The following is a 15,499-nucleotide window of genomic DNA, read 5'->3' as shown; positions in this document are numbered from 1 at the left end:
TTAAAGTCACTTACTCTTTTTGTAAGATTATCGAAAATGAATGAAAAAAACCTATAAATAGGATTTTAACATGTCACTGACACAGAGTAGTGAGTATGGAGCCCTAATTCAGCTTCTTAAAGACCACATAAGGTATCACAGGAGACATACTGAATGAGGATTTATGTCATTTGTCAGTTTTGTACGAATTGTACCAAAACACCTACAAAAAGATTAATTCAGAGTCTTTGAAAGACAACTCCAGCATTTTATCATTGTATCACCTTATATGATTAGATACAGGAACCATAAGTAACTGTTTCTGCAATGATTTTGAGTGTTTTGGGAAAAATTCAAAAAGTGAATTAAAATAAACTGTTACGAGGAATTGCTTTCCATCAACACAAAAAATTACAAGTTCAGCATGGGATAAGGATACACCCAACTGTGCAATGATGCATGTCATAGCGTGGACTCCATAGTGTCCACTAACAGAGTCCAGCATGCTTCAAGGAACCACATGCGCACCACAGCGATGGCTGTTAATGGAACACTGTAGAAACACATTCCAAATATTATCTATTGGCAAGGTGTCAAGGAAGCACAAAAGCCAAGTAATGGTTTCACTTCTCGCAGAGCATCTTGGGTAAGATTAAGTAAACAGTAATGTGTATTACCATGCTGCATAATGACACAGGATGATGGAAAGTCATATTGCAGAACCTCTTTCATGGGCTGTTGTGCTCTGCACATTCTTGAACTATCCACAAGAGGTAACTGGCAAGCCGAGCTAATGACTTGCAAAGTCAAATTGTCTGATTAATGTCATTCACATTTCACAAATGGAGTGCTGCATTATCCAGTGTGGCAATGAATCATTGTACATTACAAGCATCAGCCATTAAATACATGTACAATGGAGACAGGTTAAGGGTAAACAGCGCAATGAATTTTGGAGGAAGAAGATCAGAAACCTATAAAAAGTGAAGGATGATTCTCATCTGCACTTTAAACTGCAGTGCTGGCTTCAAGGGCTTAGGATATCTCAGAATGCGCTACCACTGTACACTTTGATGCTTGGTTAGATGTGTAGTGACACTTGGTTATATGTGTAATTCTTGTCAACAAGCAGTTTCTGTGGCTGGGCAAATTCTGTTCCCATCTGTATGTTAGTATACAGTTAAGTTGGTGTAAAAAGATCCCTGATAGTTAGCAACACTGTTGCCAGCTTTCAACAGTGACGTGCAAGTGTCTGCAGGCAAAACAAATCTTCTGCAGACCAACACTGAGATGTTGCCACGAAGATGTTTACAAAATTGTGTAAAGCTGTCACGCCTAGCCAACTGCAACTGTCAGGGATCTTCTTCATTAACTCAACTATTGCTGCAGTGTTTGCTTTACTTACTTTGGTCAGCTACACTAAAGTCCTTACTATAACAACATTCTAAACCAAATGTAACAAGCTTTGGACAAATTTTATTTTATGAACATTAGATCTTGTTCCAATATTATTTGCCTAGACCTAACATTCATCTCCTAATGCTGGAGCCATCATCAGAGGCTATAAAGACTCAGACAGCAGTTTCAAACTTAAACATGCTCAGCAAGTTGAACTGTTTGTATGTATCCATGCAATAGCTGCATCGTAAATCATCAGACTACCGTCCAAAGTTGCTGAGTTGTGATGACTTGTGTTATGGAGCTTGTAGTGGATTAGGTATGGTTTGCTGAGTCTGTTTGGGTTTGGAGCTGCTATTTGAATCTTTATAGCCTCTGATGGTGCCTCCTGCATTACGAGATGAAACATTAGGCATTGAAACGTGCCTTGGACCATGGTCTAATGCTAATTTGCCACTGCCATGACATCCTGCATTGTATGATGTAATAAGTTTATTTGTGTGAGCACTTTCCACAGCAAGTATATAAATATTTCTTTCAATTTATAAAATGAGTAAATCATATGTGCTGCAACTGTGCTACTTATAAATAATTACTACACTCCACATCCATATACAATTTGTGAGCTCTCACAAAATGTGAAACTTGCTCCCTCCCCCTTCCCCCAGGAATGGGCTGAACATCTTAGCCTACAAAAAGTGTTTGTGTATGAGTGATAGTGAATAAGCAATAGTGAAAATTATAATTCAGTATTATCTAAGAAAAATAGTAATTTACTGCTGAAATCATAATAGCTGTTACCACATCATTATAAGTATAAACTACATACAACGTATACAACAAAGAGTACAGTTCGTATGAGATTTGTACATAATATGTAACAATGACACATCCAGAAATAATTTTTCCACTCTGCAGCAGAATATGTGCTGATATGAAACTTCCTAGCAGATTAAAACTGTGTGCCAGACTGTAACATGAACTCATGACCTTTGCCTTTCATGGGCATGTGCTCTACTAGTTGAACTACCCAAGCATGACTTGTAACCTGTCCTCAGAGAATTACTTCTGCCAGTCCTGCATCTCCTACCTTCTAACTTCACAGGAATTTTCCTGCATAACTTAGAGGACTAGCACTCCTGGAAGAAAAGAGTCAGTAGAGCACTTGCCTGTGAAAGGCAAAGGTCTCAATTTCAAGTGCTGGTTTGGTACACAGTTTTAATTTGTCAGGAAATTTCATGTCAGCACACACTCTGCTGCAGAATGAAAACATACCCCACTCTGTGGTTACACAATATCTCTGCAATATCCTTTCTATCAGGAGTGACAGCCATGCAAAAGTTATGCAGGAGAACTTCTGTGAAGTGCGGAAGATAGGAAACTGGTGTGAGGTTGGTTTATGAGTTGTGCTCGGGTAGCTCAGTTGGTAGAGCACTTACCCATGAAAGGCTTAAGGTCCAAGGTTTGAGTTCTGGTCTGGCACCAGTTTTCATCTACCAGGAAATCTCACTCAGACACATATCAATACTTTCTATATTCACATTTCAGATGTTTTTGACATTGGCTTGTAATATGAGGGAAAACATCACAAACTGAAAGTACAACACTACTGAAAGATTTTAGAACCCAAAGGCATCTGGTATCTTCAGTTACAAGGAGAAGACATGGATGGAAAAATAGTTTTGAGATTTCACAACAGATGGCTCTGGGTACACTTGGCACTGGTTAGTATTCACCATATGTTCTGGCTTTCTTCAAACTGATGTGTGTCTATGTGAGAATATGAGTTAGGTTTGTGAAGACAATAATTCTTACTTCCAGGGGGGTCAGAACAGGGTGATGTGTGAGAAAGAGGAATTTCCTTCCCTGCCCCTCAGTACAGTACACCTTTGTGTGTGTCAGTTTAGACTGAAAGCAATAACGTAACTCACAGAACATACTTACAACTCCAAGAAAATGGACAATTTAGTTGTCAGAGATGTACAAACCTTGTTATTCTGTCAGCAAATTAAAATTATTCTGCTGTTATAGACTTTGAAAATATTTAAGAACAGTGTATAACAGAGATTTTTAAAGAACTCTCTAAAAAAGATGTATTGTTGAGTGTGTGATGAGGCCAGGACCCATACATTGTTGGAAGTTAGAATTATTAGGGTACAGGATTAATGAAGGGAGCAATGTCCTTGCCCCCTCCTCCCTCACCCCACACTCACCTTCACTGAATGACAAACTATAATATAGAAGAACTATGCAGACCTTCATCAGGATTACTGGATATACAGACAGTTTATTTTTACCTTAGTCTGACTTATTTTGATAGTTACACACTGAGCAGGCTGGAAGTGAGCCACGCCAATGACCTAGATTTTTGCAAGTGGACAGGGCAAGCAATTAATGACAATTTCTGGTTAGGGGAATCAAGAAATTTCTGTGCCTGTGGTGTGTGTGTGTGTGTGTGTGTGTGTGTGTAATTCATCTCATTATTATACAGTTGCACTAACAGGAGTTGTGCAGCAGTGACTGTCACAATACAGATCCTTTGCCAATGGGCGATCCACAAAAATAGTTCACATATAAAAAAAGTGTAGCTATTCTGAGCGTGGAAGATGAATATTTTCATTTAAGAATGTCATGTAAATTAGCTTACTTTTGGTAGATTACTTATTTGGTTAGACTTTGTACACAGAATGATTTTTTTCCACCATTTACGAACTCTAGGGATCGATCGGTATGAGGATATAGAACAGAAACGATCTAATGAACTTATGTCCAGAAATACATGGTTTCCATGCTAGAGACCATTTATTCAATCATACTTTGTTACAGACACTGGTGTCTAACACACACTGTACCATGCAGCCACAGTTACAGTATGTGTTGAAAATGGTTTCCGTGTGCCTTAACGCACGTGTATATGTGCCATAGCATGTTCTGTCTCACATGTTCACATCGGCCAGGCTGCACCCAAACAGTGTTGAAGGCAGTACGAATATGCTGCTCCAGTGTCTCCAGATCTAGAATGGGTTCTGCATAAAAGACACTTTTGAGATGGCCCCCTAACCAGAAATCGCACGAGTTGAGATCTGGTGAATAAGCAGGTCACGCAACAGAACCCCATTGTCTGATCGATTGACAAGGGAAGACATGATTGAGATGCATCTGGACATTAATGATGAAGTGGGCTGGAGCACCGGCATGTAGCAGCCACATAACCTTTGAATCATCATTGGCACTTCTTGTAGCAGGGGAGGCGAAGTCACCCACAAAAAACACCGATAGTTCCATCCTGTTATGTGATGTGGATGGAAGACTGATCTCAAAATATGACTGCCAATAATTCCAGCCCACTCACTCCAGCTGCACCAATGCTGATGATTTGCTGTCACCACACCGTGGGGCTTCTGCAAACTATCCCACAGATGACTCTTATGAAAATTGAATATGCCACTCTGTGTAAAGGTGACCTCATCTGTGAAAAGATGGATGACATAAATCCTGGGATCATAGTCACCTGATGAAAAATCCAGTGAAAAAGCTGCTCCTGATATGGAAAGTCTGTCACTAGTAAATCCTGCAAAAGCTGTAGGTGATAAGGGTAGCAACAACTGTCACGGAGAATGTTCCACATGGCCATTTCGCTTACCCTATACTGGCATGCCAACTGCCTGGTACTGTCCTCAAAGTCTGATGTCCAAACATTTATGGTATATCCTTCATGATTTCCTGTGTCCTGAAATGACCCTGTCTCAGACAAACAGTGAAACACTGTTGCAAACATTGAATGCTGTGGTTAATGTCAGTGGGGATAGGTCTCTTGATACACCCTTGTTGCTCACTGCTCACTGCCATTTGCCTTTCTGTAAGTCACCACCGCATCAACAAGCTCTTGATTCGAATACAGAACTGTTGTGTACAACACTGTATCACATCTACTATGAGGTATGTCAGCAAGAGAAGTGAACTGGACACAACATTACCAGTGTTTATGGCAGGACAGTGCACTAGGGCATGACATGTGAGGAGCAGTATCACCTTCCAGGAGGAACCAGGCATACTGTAACTGCCTGCATGGTACAGTGCGTATTAGACTGCAATCTCTGTAACAAAGTATGATTGAACAAATAGTCTGTAGCATTTCTGGACATAAGTTCATTAGACGTTTTTGTTCCATATCCTCTGATCGATCAATCCCTAGAGATTGTACATGACGAAAAAAAATCACACTGTATAATTACCTTATTCATTACTTTCATTTGCTCCCTTTTAAGTTTCACATTATTATATTCTGAGATTTTCTCAGAGCGATTCATCTGTGGTATGTTTTTGGGTTTCTACCAAATTACTCTGTAAACTTTTTGAAAGAAATTTCTGCCATTTGACCGTAAATTATGCTTCATTTATTTCACACAATCATGATTTCAGCTTTAAAGCCATTTTCAAGTGCAAGTTGAAATGTCACAAAATGTCTGACCTGCCTAAATGACATGTCATCATTGAATGAACCAACTGAGAATCACGACATGCCACCTTGGCTGCTACATCCATCCTTTCACTCCCCACAATACCCATGTGCCCTGGCACCCAGCATAAAGACATGTCATTGATAGTCTTTGTAAGTAGAGAAGGGAGTCCTGGATATCCTGGACTACATTATCATCTTGCGGAGACTGTAGGGCACTGAGGGAGTCACAACAGATGAGGAATTTGGCAGGCATGGCACATCTCATCTACTCCAGTGCCCTCAGTGTCGCGGATAATTCAGCATCAAATATAGTGAACTCTGGAGACAACCGAATCTCGAGAACGTGGTCCAGGAAAACAACAGAACAACCAACAGAATTCCCTTGTTTAGATCCATCCTTTTATACAGCTGCATAGTTGCAGTACTAATTTAAAATGCCAGAAAATATTGTATGAAAAAGAAGCAGGAATGTAGCTTCTCCTATACTGCACGAAGTCTATAACTATTCTGGGCCTCTATAATAACCAAGATGGCAGTCGATTGTAATCCTGGATTTGGACCTATATATGTCTCACACCAAGGTTCTTCAACACACACTTCACACAAATCCTTTAAGACCTTGCCGCCCATGGGCAATTTGTAAAGAGGTGTTCCATAGTTGGCCGAGCAACAGTATGGTATGCTTCTGAATTGGGAGTAGCGAGGAATGCACACACCTGATGCACCACAAGGAGGTTCTGTCAGATGGTAAGTGGCAGTTCACCAGTTGAGCACAGAGGCTGAGTATGGGGCTGGTCCTATAAGCACCGATAGCCAGCCTGATGCCCTCATGGTGTTCAGCGATAGTTATCTTCAGGTAAGAAGGCCTCGCTGAACCATATGCTATACATCCATAGTCCAAACATGATCATACAATGGCCCTATAAACCTTACCAGACACGCCCTCTGCATTCCAGACACTTCAATATGTTCAGTGCCTTCTGGGTCCTTGTCTTTAGGTCCTTTAGGTGTGGTGCCAATGACCATTTGGATTAAAAAATTAAATCCAGAAACCTCACAGAGTCTTTAAAAGGGAGAACGGTGTGCCATGTTCACAATTTGGGCAAATTAAAAATATGACAACAACGATTAAAATGAACACAAAATGTAAAAGCAGCCCTTGTAGCTCACTCCTCCAAACTCTTTACTGTAAGTTGCAGTTGATGACTCAAAGTTTTGGTATTGGAAGAAGAGCAGAAGAGAGAAATCATCCATAAATAAGAAGCATTAATGGCTATGCCAAAGAAAGTAACAAGTAAAACATTGCTCTGTGGAACATCATTTTCGTGCACAAAATTATCTGACAGCACATCATTGGTTCTGTACCTAAAAAGCCATCTTAACAGAATGGACCAAATGAAGATGGAGGGATGACAATGAAAGACCCTCTGGTGTAGCTGACTGAGAATAGTGTACTCCGATAGCTAGTGGGACACATTTGGTCCTTTCCAGGTTTGAGATGAAGGATCAAAATTGTTTCCCATCGTGAGTTGGGGAATTAGCCTGTCAGCAATATTGAATTAAAACATCACAAGAGGATTTTCTTGGACACTGTTTGTAAGTGCTGCAGCTGCTTTACTGGATTTAGTCATGGACGGGTGCCACATCACGAGCATCAGACAGTGCCAAATCCAGCTACCGCATGGAGAATGGGCAGTTGCAAGACTCGGGACTGTTGGAACTTAAGTCCAACATGCCTCTCTCTACAGTCACGTAGTAGTGGCTGAAAGTCGGATCCTGGCTGGAATTGGCAGAAACCACTGCAAAATGCTCTCCCATTATCTGAGTTATGTCTCTGGGCAATGTTCGGAGACACTCCTGTTTCAACAATGCTGCTAAAGGTAGCCTACTTCTTTTACCCAAAATCCGCATGAAGGCTTCCCATATGGTGTAGCACAAGTGGAACAGCTGATGGAGTCCAGAAACACTTCCAATAATCTTTTTTCGCTCTCGCTGGTGATACACTTAGCCTTGGCCCTTGTTAATCAAAGGGATGTGAGCTTTTTCACCACTGTGTGGCACTTAAAATACAGAAGGGACACATGCCAGACCCAGATTACTTAACAGCACCCAGCAGTCCATCAAGGAACAAGTTGCCTCCTAAGATGACTGAGGACTTTGATATGGAGCAGTCAGTGGCATGGTGGATCACTCATGTGATGTGGTCCACCCACTCCTGGATACTGTCATGGCATTCAAACATAGCCAAGAGGCTGAACAGCATCCAGTCAGCTCTGCTCATTATCCATCATGGCTGTGTTCTTTCAGGTAGAGCTCTTTTCAGTAAGTGAATGCAGAGTGGGAAGTGATCACTGGAATGAAGATAATCAATTATCACTTCCCACTGAACAGAGGCCAAGAGGAATGGAGAGCAGAAAGAGGGGTTGATGGTTGAGAATGACCCAGTAGTAGGCAGAAATGAGTGGGAGTGCCGTTGTTAAGGATGCACAGCTCGTAAGACATCATGAGGATCTCCAAAACCCTTCGCTAAGGGCAAGTAGGGATCAAGCCCCACAATATATGATGGGCATTGAAGTCCCCCAGTAGGACAAATGTTTGGGGGAGTTGTTCTATAAGATCTGTTAGAGCCTCAGAGTCAGTTGTATCTTGTGGAAGTAAATACAGCAGCAAACAGTGCTCCTCCAACACACAAGAACTTCAACTGCAACCGCGTGTGGGTCAGTAACCAAGGAGAGAGCAGAGGAGTGGTGTGTGTTATTGACAAACACAACAACCCCTCTCTCGGCCTTTTCCCCAGTTGTGTCATCCTTGTTATTAAGGGTATAGCCCCATAGTACAGGGGCATCGTATGCTTTAAAATGCATTTCCTGCAAATGCAACCACAGGAGGTCTTTCTGTACTAGGAGTTTCAGTTCCTCCACATGTGTCCTGAACCCCTTAATGTTCCAGTATAGTATGGGAGTCATTTGTTACAGGGGTTGCATTTTCACCCTGTCTTTCTACAGGGGAGGAGAGCTCAAATTCAGTGGAGACTAGGTGTTGGGGCAAGACGAGTGCCCTAGGCTGACATCAAGGTCCATCAAATGTGAAGATGAATGATGCGAGATGTCGGATAAAGTGAATTTGATATTGTCAGATCGCTTGCTTCCTGTCCCCATCAGCAGCTGATACTTTGCCTTTGCTTTGATTTTGTTGCCTGGGGAGGATTCAGAGCCAGCACTGGATGGTGGCCCAGACTGAACCTTCAGATGAGTAGTGAGCACTGCAGCATCAGCTATGAAGGCCTTGTCTGACGTTCTTGCAGAAGGTATGGACTTCGAAGTAACTGCAGCAGCACAAGCTCATTGACAAATGCAGGTACTTAGCTGACAGTAGCAATCTCTGTTTGTGTAGCAACATCAGTTTTCTGAAACGGCTGTTTAACAAACAAAGCAAAGGAGGCAGCAAATGTGGGAGGATGCATCACCCTTTCTGGCCTCACCATATGGGATGCATTTTATTGTTTTTATCTCCTGTATCTTCCTTTCTTTGAGGAAGACACTGCAGTCCCTACTCCAGACAGGGCGATGCCCAGAGCAGTTGACGCACTTCAGAGGAGACGAACATCTGACTGCTTTGTGGGCACCTTACCACATTTGCCACAAGTGGTTTCTCCCTTACTTGCTAGAGTAGCGTGCCCAAAGTGCTGACATTTAAAACAGTGCATTGGGCTGGGGACATAGAGCTGCACTTTTACGCACAGAAAACCTGTTGTGATGTGCTCTGGGAGTTTCATGCAGTTAAAAGTGAAGATGAATGCATCAGATTTGATCAGATAGCCTCCCACCCTTTCCATGACATTCTGTACATCTACAATGCCTTCTTGGAGCCTCTCAACTTTCATGTATTCTTTGGAGCTGTCCACCAACTCCCTGCAGATAACAATATCTTTGCTGTAGTTCAACATGGTTCAGAGGTCAGGTTCAGTGGTATATTCTCCAAGGCATTTGGCTTTATGCATGTTTGTAGCTTGGTGGGCACTTGAGGATTTGAGCAACGGTGTCCAATTTTGCAAATGCTTAACAGATTTTAACATACCTGCAATGCTCTCTAAATCCTTTTGAATGTAAGAAGGTGGTACTTTTTTAAAGCTTTCCTCTTTCCTTGTAACCAATAAAAAACACATTTTGACAAGCAGCATGCATTCTGCTTCTACAGATACTAGAATTCTGAATATTCCTGAGTCTGGAGTGCTGGCTACATGAACCATCCTGTTAGACCGGAAAGTCAGTAGATACCAGTAGCAGACCTGTTCTGCTGGCAGGAGAGCCTTATACAACTTAGATGCAGCAGGTTCCCCACAGGTTGCCCATTAATGACTGTTCCCCTCAGCAGCCATGCAACTCATTGGTGTGCAGCACACCTTGAGAATGGGGGTTTATGTAAATATAGATTTTTACCACCCCTGCGATACAGGCAGTCAAGCGAAGATCCTCATTCCATGTGACACACAGCGTTCTACTGCCATGCATTACAGTGGTCACTGAAGCATGCTCAGAGCTTACAGTGACAGAAGACTGGTGGCACTTACTTGCCCCCATCTCAGGAACCCGAGGTTTGCCAAGCCCGTATCCAGCAAATGAAAGCTGGATTCCTGAGGATGAGTACATATGAAAGATACACAATATGGCTGACAATGCACACAATGAATAAACATTAACAAATTGTAATGCATATCTGACAGCCAATAAATTGCTGTGGCCTGGTTTCATCATGCCCATAGATCAACTTGCTCTTGAGAATGGCTATAAAGATGAATTCATGATTTTGTGAAATAAATTGATACTAATTTATAGTCAAATGGTGGAAATTTCTTTTAAAAAGTTCTACATGATGATGTACTCCATGAAGCAAAAAGTCATTAACTAATTTGGAAATATATTTTAATAACTGAAATAGTGATCTTCTTCATGCACTCTGAGCAGCTGTCATATGTGTGATTGCTCCCTGGACCCTAATGAGGCTATGAGGTATTGGTGGAGTCATTTTCCAGTTTACAGTTAAGTTCGACTTCTAGCAGATGCTGCACCATTTCATGTGCATTTGTTTCCTCTCACCCATGCTGCTATTCCATGAAAGGTACATCTTTCCAGTGTTTTTGTCTCTAACAGTTGAGGTGACCAGTGAAATCTTAACACACAGAATGTCAGATGCCAAGCTTCTGAACATCTAAATTCTTGCTCTCCTGGCATAAAATACGGGGGTAAGTCAACTATTATCTGCAATTTAGCTATATTTTTGTTTATTTTGGTAGTACTGTTATTTTATGTTGATGATGCATACTTTGTTTAATTGTTGTTATATCTTTCTAATTTTCAAGCTGCTAAGTTAATTTCATTATCGCTGTCGTGCTGTTAATCATGGCTGCTCTGCTGTCTATTTGCACCAAAGTAGAGCAACATTCAGTGATCCTTTTTTTGTGGTCAGAAGGTGTATCAGGGGCCGAAATTCATCGAAAACTTTCGGTACAGTATGGGAACAGTGTTTTGCCACAATGGAGTGTCTAGGAATGAATTGAAAAATTCCAAAAAGGTCACACAAGTGTTACGCATGATGGAGCCGGATGACCATTTACCATCACAAATGAAGAAACCATTGAGCGTTCACGTGAAATGATTCTCTTAGACAGACGATTAACTATTGACAAAGTGGCACATCATCTGCAAATTAGTCATGGTTCTGCCTATGAAATCATCCACAACAGACTTGGGTATCATAAAGTTTGAGCAAGATTGGTCCCAAAACAACACACACAGTTTCATAAAAAATGCACTTGGACATCTGCAAAGAACATTTGGATCACTATGGTAATGAAGGACAACTTCTTAGACAGGATCATTACTGGTGACAAAACATGGATCCATCATTAAGAGCCGGAGAGGAAATCGCAGAGTACGCAATGGAAACATCCAAATTCAACTTGCAAGAAAAAGTTCAAGACCCAACCGTCCAAAGTAAAACTGATGCTTACGGTTTTTTGGGATGCACAAGGTCCAATACTGGAACTTTATGGGGAAAGGGGCATAACAATAAACAGTGTATGTTACAGTGAGATGCTTACTGCCAGGCTAAAGCCTGCAATTTGAAGCAAATGCCGAGGATTGCTCTCAAAAGGTGCTGTGTTGTATAATGATGCCCGTCCATGTACTGCTGCCCACACTGCTGAATGTTGTGACTCGCCAATCATTCAAAGCGCCGCCATGCAATTACGCGCGTCCTCTACGTGTGGCGCTGTCTGACAGCCACGTAGCAGCTGCGCCACCTAAGCGGACAGCCTAGCAGTGGCCGCTAGACTGGAACTCAGTGCTCATTCGAATGCTAACGTGTACACATGTCTTGCTTGTCAACTTACTCTGTTACTTATATGTGTTGTGTCGTTCTGAAATACATGTGTTAAACTTGACGTTGTAACAATTGGCGACAAGGTAGTGGATTTTTCCTTTTCAGCATTGACCCACAGGTTTCCATCGCTACTGTCGAGCAACTATTGCAAAATCTCCTTGAACAGCAAATGCTTCTAACAGCAGCGATTCGCGATTTCGTCGCGGCATCAAATGCGGGGCGTTTCTCGTCATTGGCTATACCTCCTTTTCCTCCTTACGACAAGATGGCGGAAGTCTGGTCTGATTATGAAAAACGTCTTCGACAGCACTTCTTGGCATTTCATGTCATGGACGAACAACCATTTAAGTCTCTGTTCCTTTCCTGGATTTCACCTCAAACGTATCGGTTGTTGTCGCAATTGGCTCCTTTGAAGGATCCTGCGCCTTTGTCCTTTGCTAAAATGTGCTCACTTCTGTCTGTCTATTTTCAAAAGCAAACGCATGTGGTAGCCTCTCATGTTGCCTTTTATCATTGTCAAAAACAGCCACATTAATCCTATCGCGCTCGGGCTGCTGAACTTCACGGCATCAGTCAAAAGTGTCAATTTGTTACTGACATTCACAAAGAATCCTATGCCGATTCCATGGTACAGGATGCTATTATCCAGTTGGCGCCCGAGAAAGAAGTTCGGCAACGTGCCCTTCAGTTGGCGGATCCGACTCTAGATGAAGTTCTCTCCATTGCCCAGTCTTTTGAAATTTCTCGCGCCGCTGGGGCGCAAATAGAGGCGTGGGGTGATGTCGGGGGAATACAACCTCTGTGCCCTGTTGACGACGCATGCAGCGCGTCCCCGCTGGCCGACATGGCCGCAGTGCGCACCCACGTGCAGCCTCGGCCTAACCATAAACAACCCGCTAAGAAACTGCAGCAAAACCCCCGGCAACTTCCTTCATGTCCGCGGTGTTTTACAAAACATTCACGCAAGGTTTGTCCCCAACGTTGGGCTGTGTGTCACAATTGCAAGAAGAAAGGTCATGTGTCTTCCGTTTGCAAATCTGACCGCATACATGATGTTCATGAACATGACGCTGATTCTGATTCTGTGTTGTCTGTCAATTGCACTTCTTCCCTTTCAGGGAAGTTATTCCTCACTGTCCAAATCCTTGGTCAAGATGTTCGCATGCAAGTGGATACCGGTTCTGCTGCCACTATATTTAATTCTCAGACATATCTTCAGTTGGGTTCTCCACTCCTGTCACCTGTCACTCGGCAATTACGGACGTACAATAAACAGAAGATTTCTCTCTTGGGACAGTTTAATGCTGAGGTATCTTACAAATCCATTGTTCGCACTGTCCCCATATTTGTGGTCGACCAGAGTAACGCAGAGAATCTTTTTGGTTTCGATGCCTTTCGCGTTTTTGGGTTCTCCATAGATGACTCTGTCAATATTGTCTCTGATGCTATTCCTTATGCTCAACTGGATTCCTTGTCGACGACATTTTCGTCCCTTTTTCCTCCTGGGTTAGGTCGTGCAAACGACTTTGAAGCTCATATCACGCTCAAGCCCACTGCTCAGCCTAAGTTTTTTCGGGCTCGGCCCATTCCTGTGGCCCTTCGTGATTGGGTAAAACGGGAGTTGGATCGTCTCACTACTTCAGGGGTCTTGCTTCCTGTCACTTCCAGTGAGTGGTCGTCTCACTACTTCAGGGGTCTTGCTTCCTGTCACTTCCAGTGAGTGGTCCTCTCCTGTTGTTGTCGTCGTCGTTGCTAAGGCAAATGGTGATATTCGTCTCTGTGGTGATTTCAAAGCCACTGTAAACTCTCAATGCCTCATCGACACTTACCCTATGCCCCGTCCTGAAGAACTGTTCACTAAACTTGCTGGAGGCCAGTATTTTTCTAAAATTGACCTGTCAGAAGTTTATCATCAACTTCCTCTCGACGCTGCTTCCCGGCAGTTTCTGGTCCTTAACATGCCTTTCAGCCTCTATCAATACCAACGCTTGCCATTCGGGGTTGCTAGCACTCCTGCTCTCTTTCAGCGATTCTTGGAACAATTATTGCTCCCTGTCCCTGGGTGTATCAATTACATGGACGACATTGTTGTCACTGGCTCCACCACTGAAGAACATCTTCAAAATCTCCGCACACTTTTTCATGTCTTACAGACTGCCAGTCTTAAGTGTAATCTTCAGAAATCACAATTTTTTCAGGCATCTATCACGTACTTGTGGTTTCAACTCTCTCGGGATGGTATTCGTCCGCTTCAGCAAACTGTCGCTGCGATCGATGCCCTTCCTCGCCCTACATCTGTTAAGGAACTGCAGGCCTTCTTGGGGAAAATAGCATACTATCACAAGTTTTTACCGTCTGCGGCTTTGGTGGCTCAACGTCTGTTGCATAAAAACGTGCCTTTTCACTGGTCCGCGTCATGCGATGTGGCTTTCCAGAAATTGAAGACTATGCTGAAACAGGCCCCGTGCCTGGCTACTTATCGACCTGGCCAACATCTTCTTCTTGCCACAGATGCCTCTCAATATGGGGTCGGTGCAGTCCTTGCGCGCCGTTTTTCTGACGGTTCGGAACAACCTATTGCTTATGCCTCCAAAATGCTCACGGATGCCCAAGAAAAGTATTCTCAAATTGAAAAAGAAGCTTTGGCCATTATTTATGTTCTTCATAAGTTTGGTGTTTTTCTCTATGGCTCAAAATTTCATCTTGTTACGGATCACAAACCACTTGTTTCATTGTTTCATCCATCAACGTCACTTCCCGACAAGGCTGCACACCGCCTCCAGCGTTGGGCTCTTTACTTGTCTCGTTTCAATTATGAGATTCATTTCCGGCCAACGGCTCAACATGCAAATGCTGATGCTCTGTCTCGCCTTCCCATGGGTCCTGATCTGACATTCGATAGGGACAAACTTTTGTGTTTCCACCTGGATGTTGCCGAGCAGCGGGTTGTGGACGGGTTCCCCATCACTGGGGACAGGCTGGCGGCTGCTACGGGTTCTAACCCTACCCTCTCCCGGGTTTTACGCTGTATTCAGAAGGGTTGGCCAGATCGGCCGTTCACTAAGACTTCTGATCCGTTGCTGAACTACTACGCTTTGCGCTACCGCCTCATGGCTAGGGATGGTGTTATCCTCCTTTCCACTAACAATGCTTCGCCGTGTGTTGTGGTACCTGCGTCTTTGCGTGCTTCGGTCTTGCACCTCCTTCACCAAGGGCACTGGGATGTGTCTCGCACAAAATCTCTGGCGCGCCGTGATTTGTACTGGCCTGGCATCGACT

At 43.1% G+C, this 15,499-nt stretch overlaps 1 protein-coding gene across 2 annotated transcripts in view; it reads right to left on the bottom strand.

The window, feature by feature from the left end:
- The window catches only part of LOC126263042 (CLIP domain-containing serine protease B9-like), a 186,991-nt gene that overhangs the window by 95,328 nt on the left and 76,164 nt on the right, over positions 1–15,499 (bottom strand). The gene's annotated exons all lie outside the window — the stretch shown is intronic.

The sequence above is a fragment of the Schistocerca nitens genome, chromosome 1 (genome assembly GCF_023898315.1).
Source record: "Schistocerca nitens isolate TAMUIC-IGC-003100 chromosome 1, iqSchNite1.1, whole genome shotgun sequence".
NCBI lineage: Eukaryota > Metazoa > Arthropoda > Insecta > Orthoptera > Acrididae > Schistocerca > Schistocerca nitens.
The sequence above is the reverse complement of the archived record's forward strand: the minus strand, read 5'-3'. Positions and strand labels throughout refer to the sequence as shown.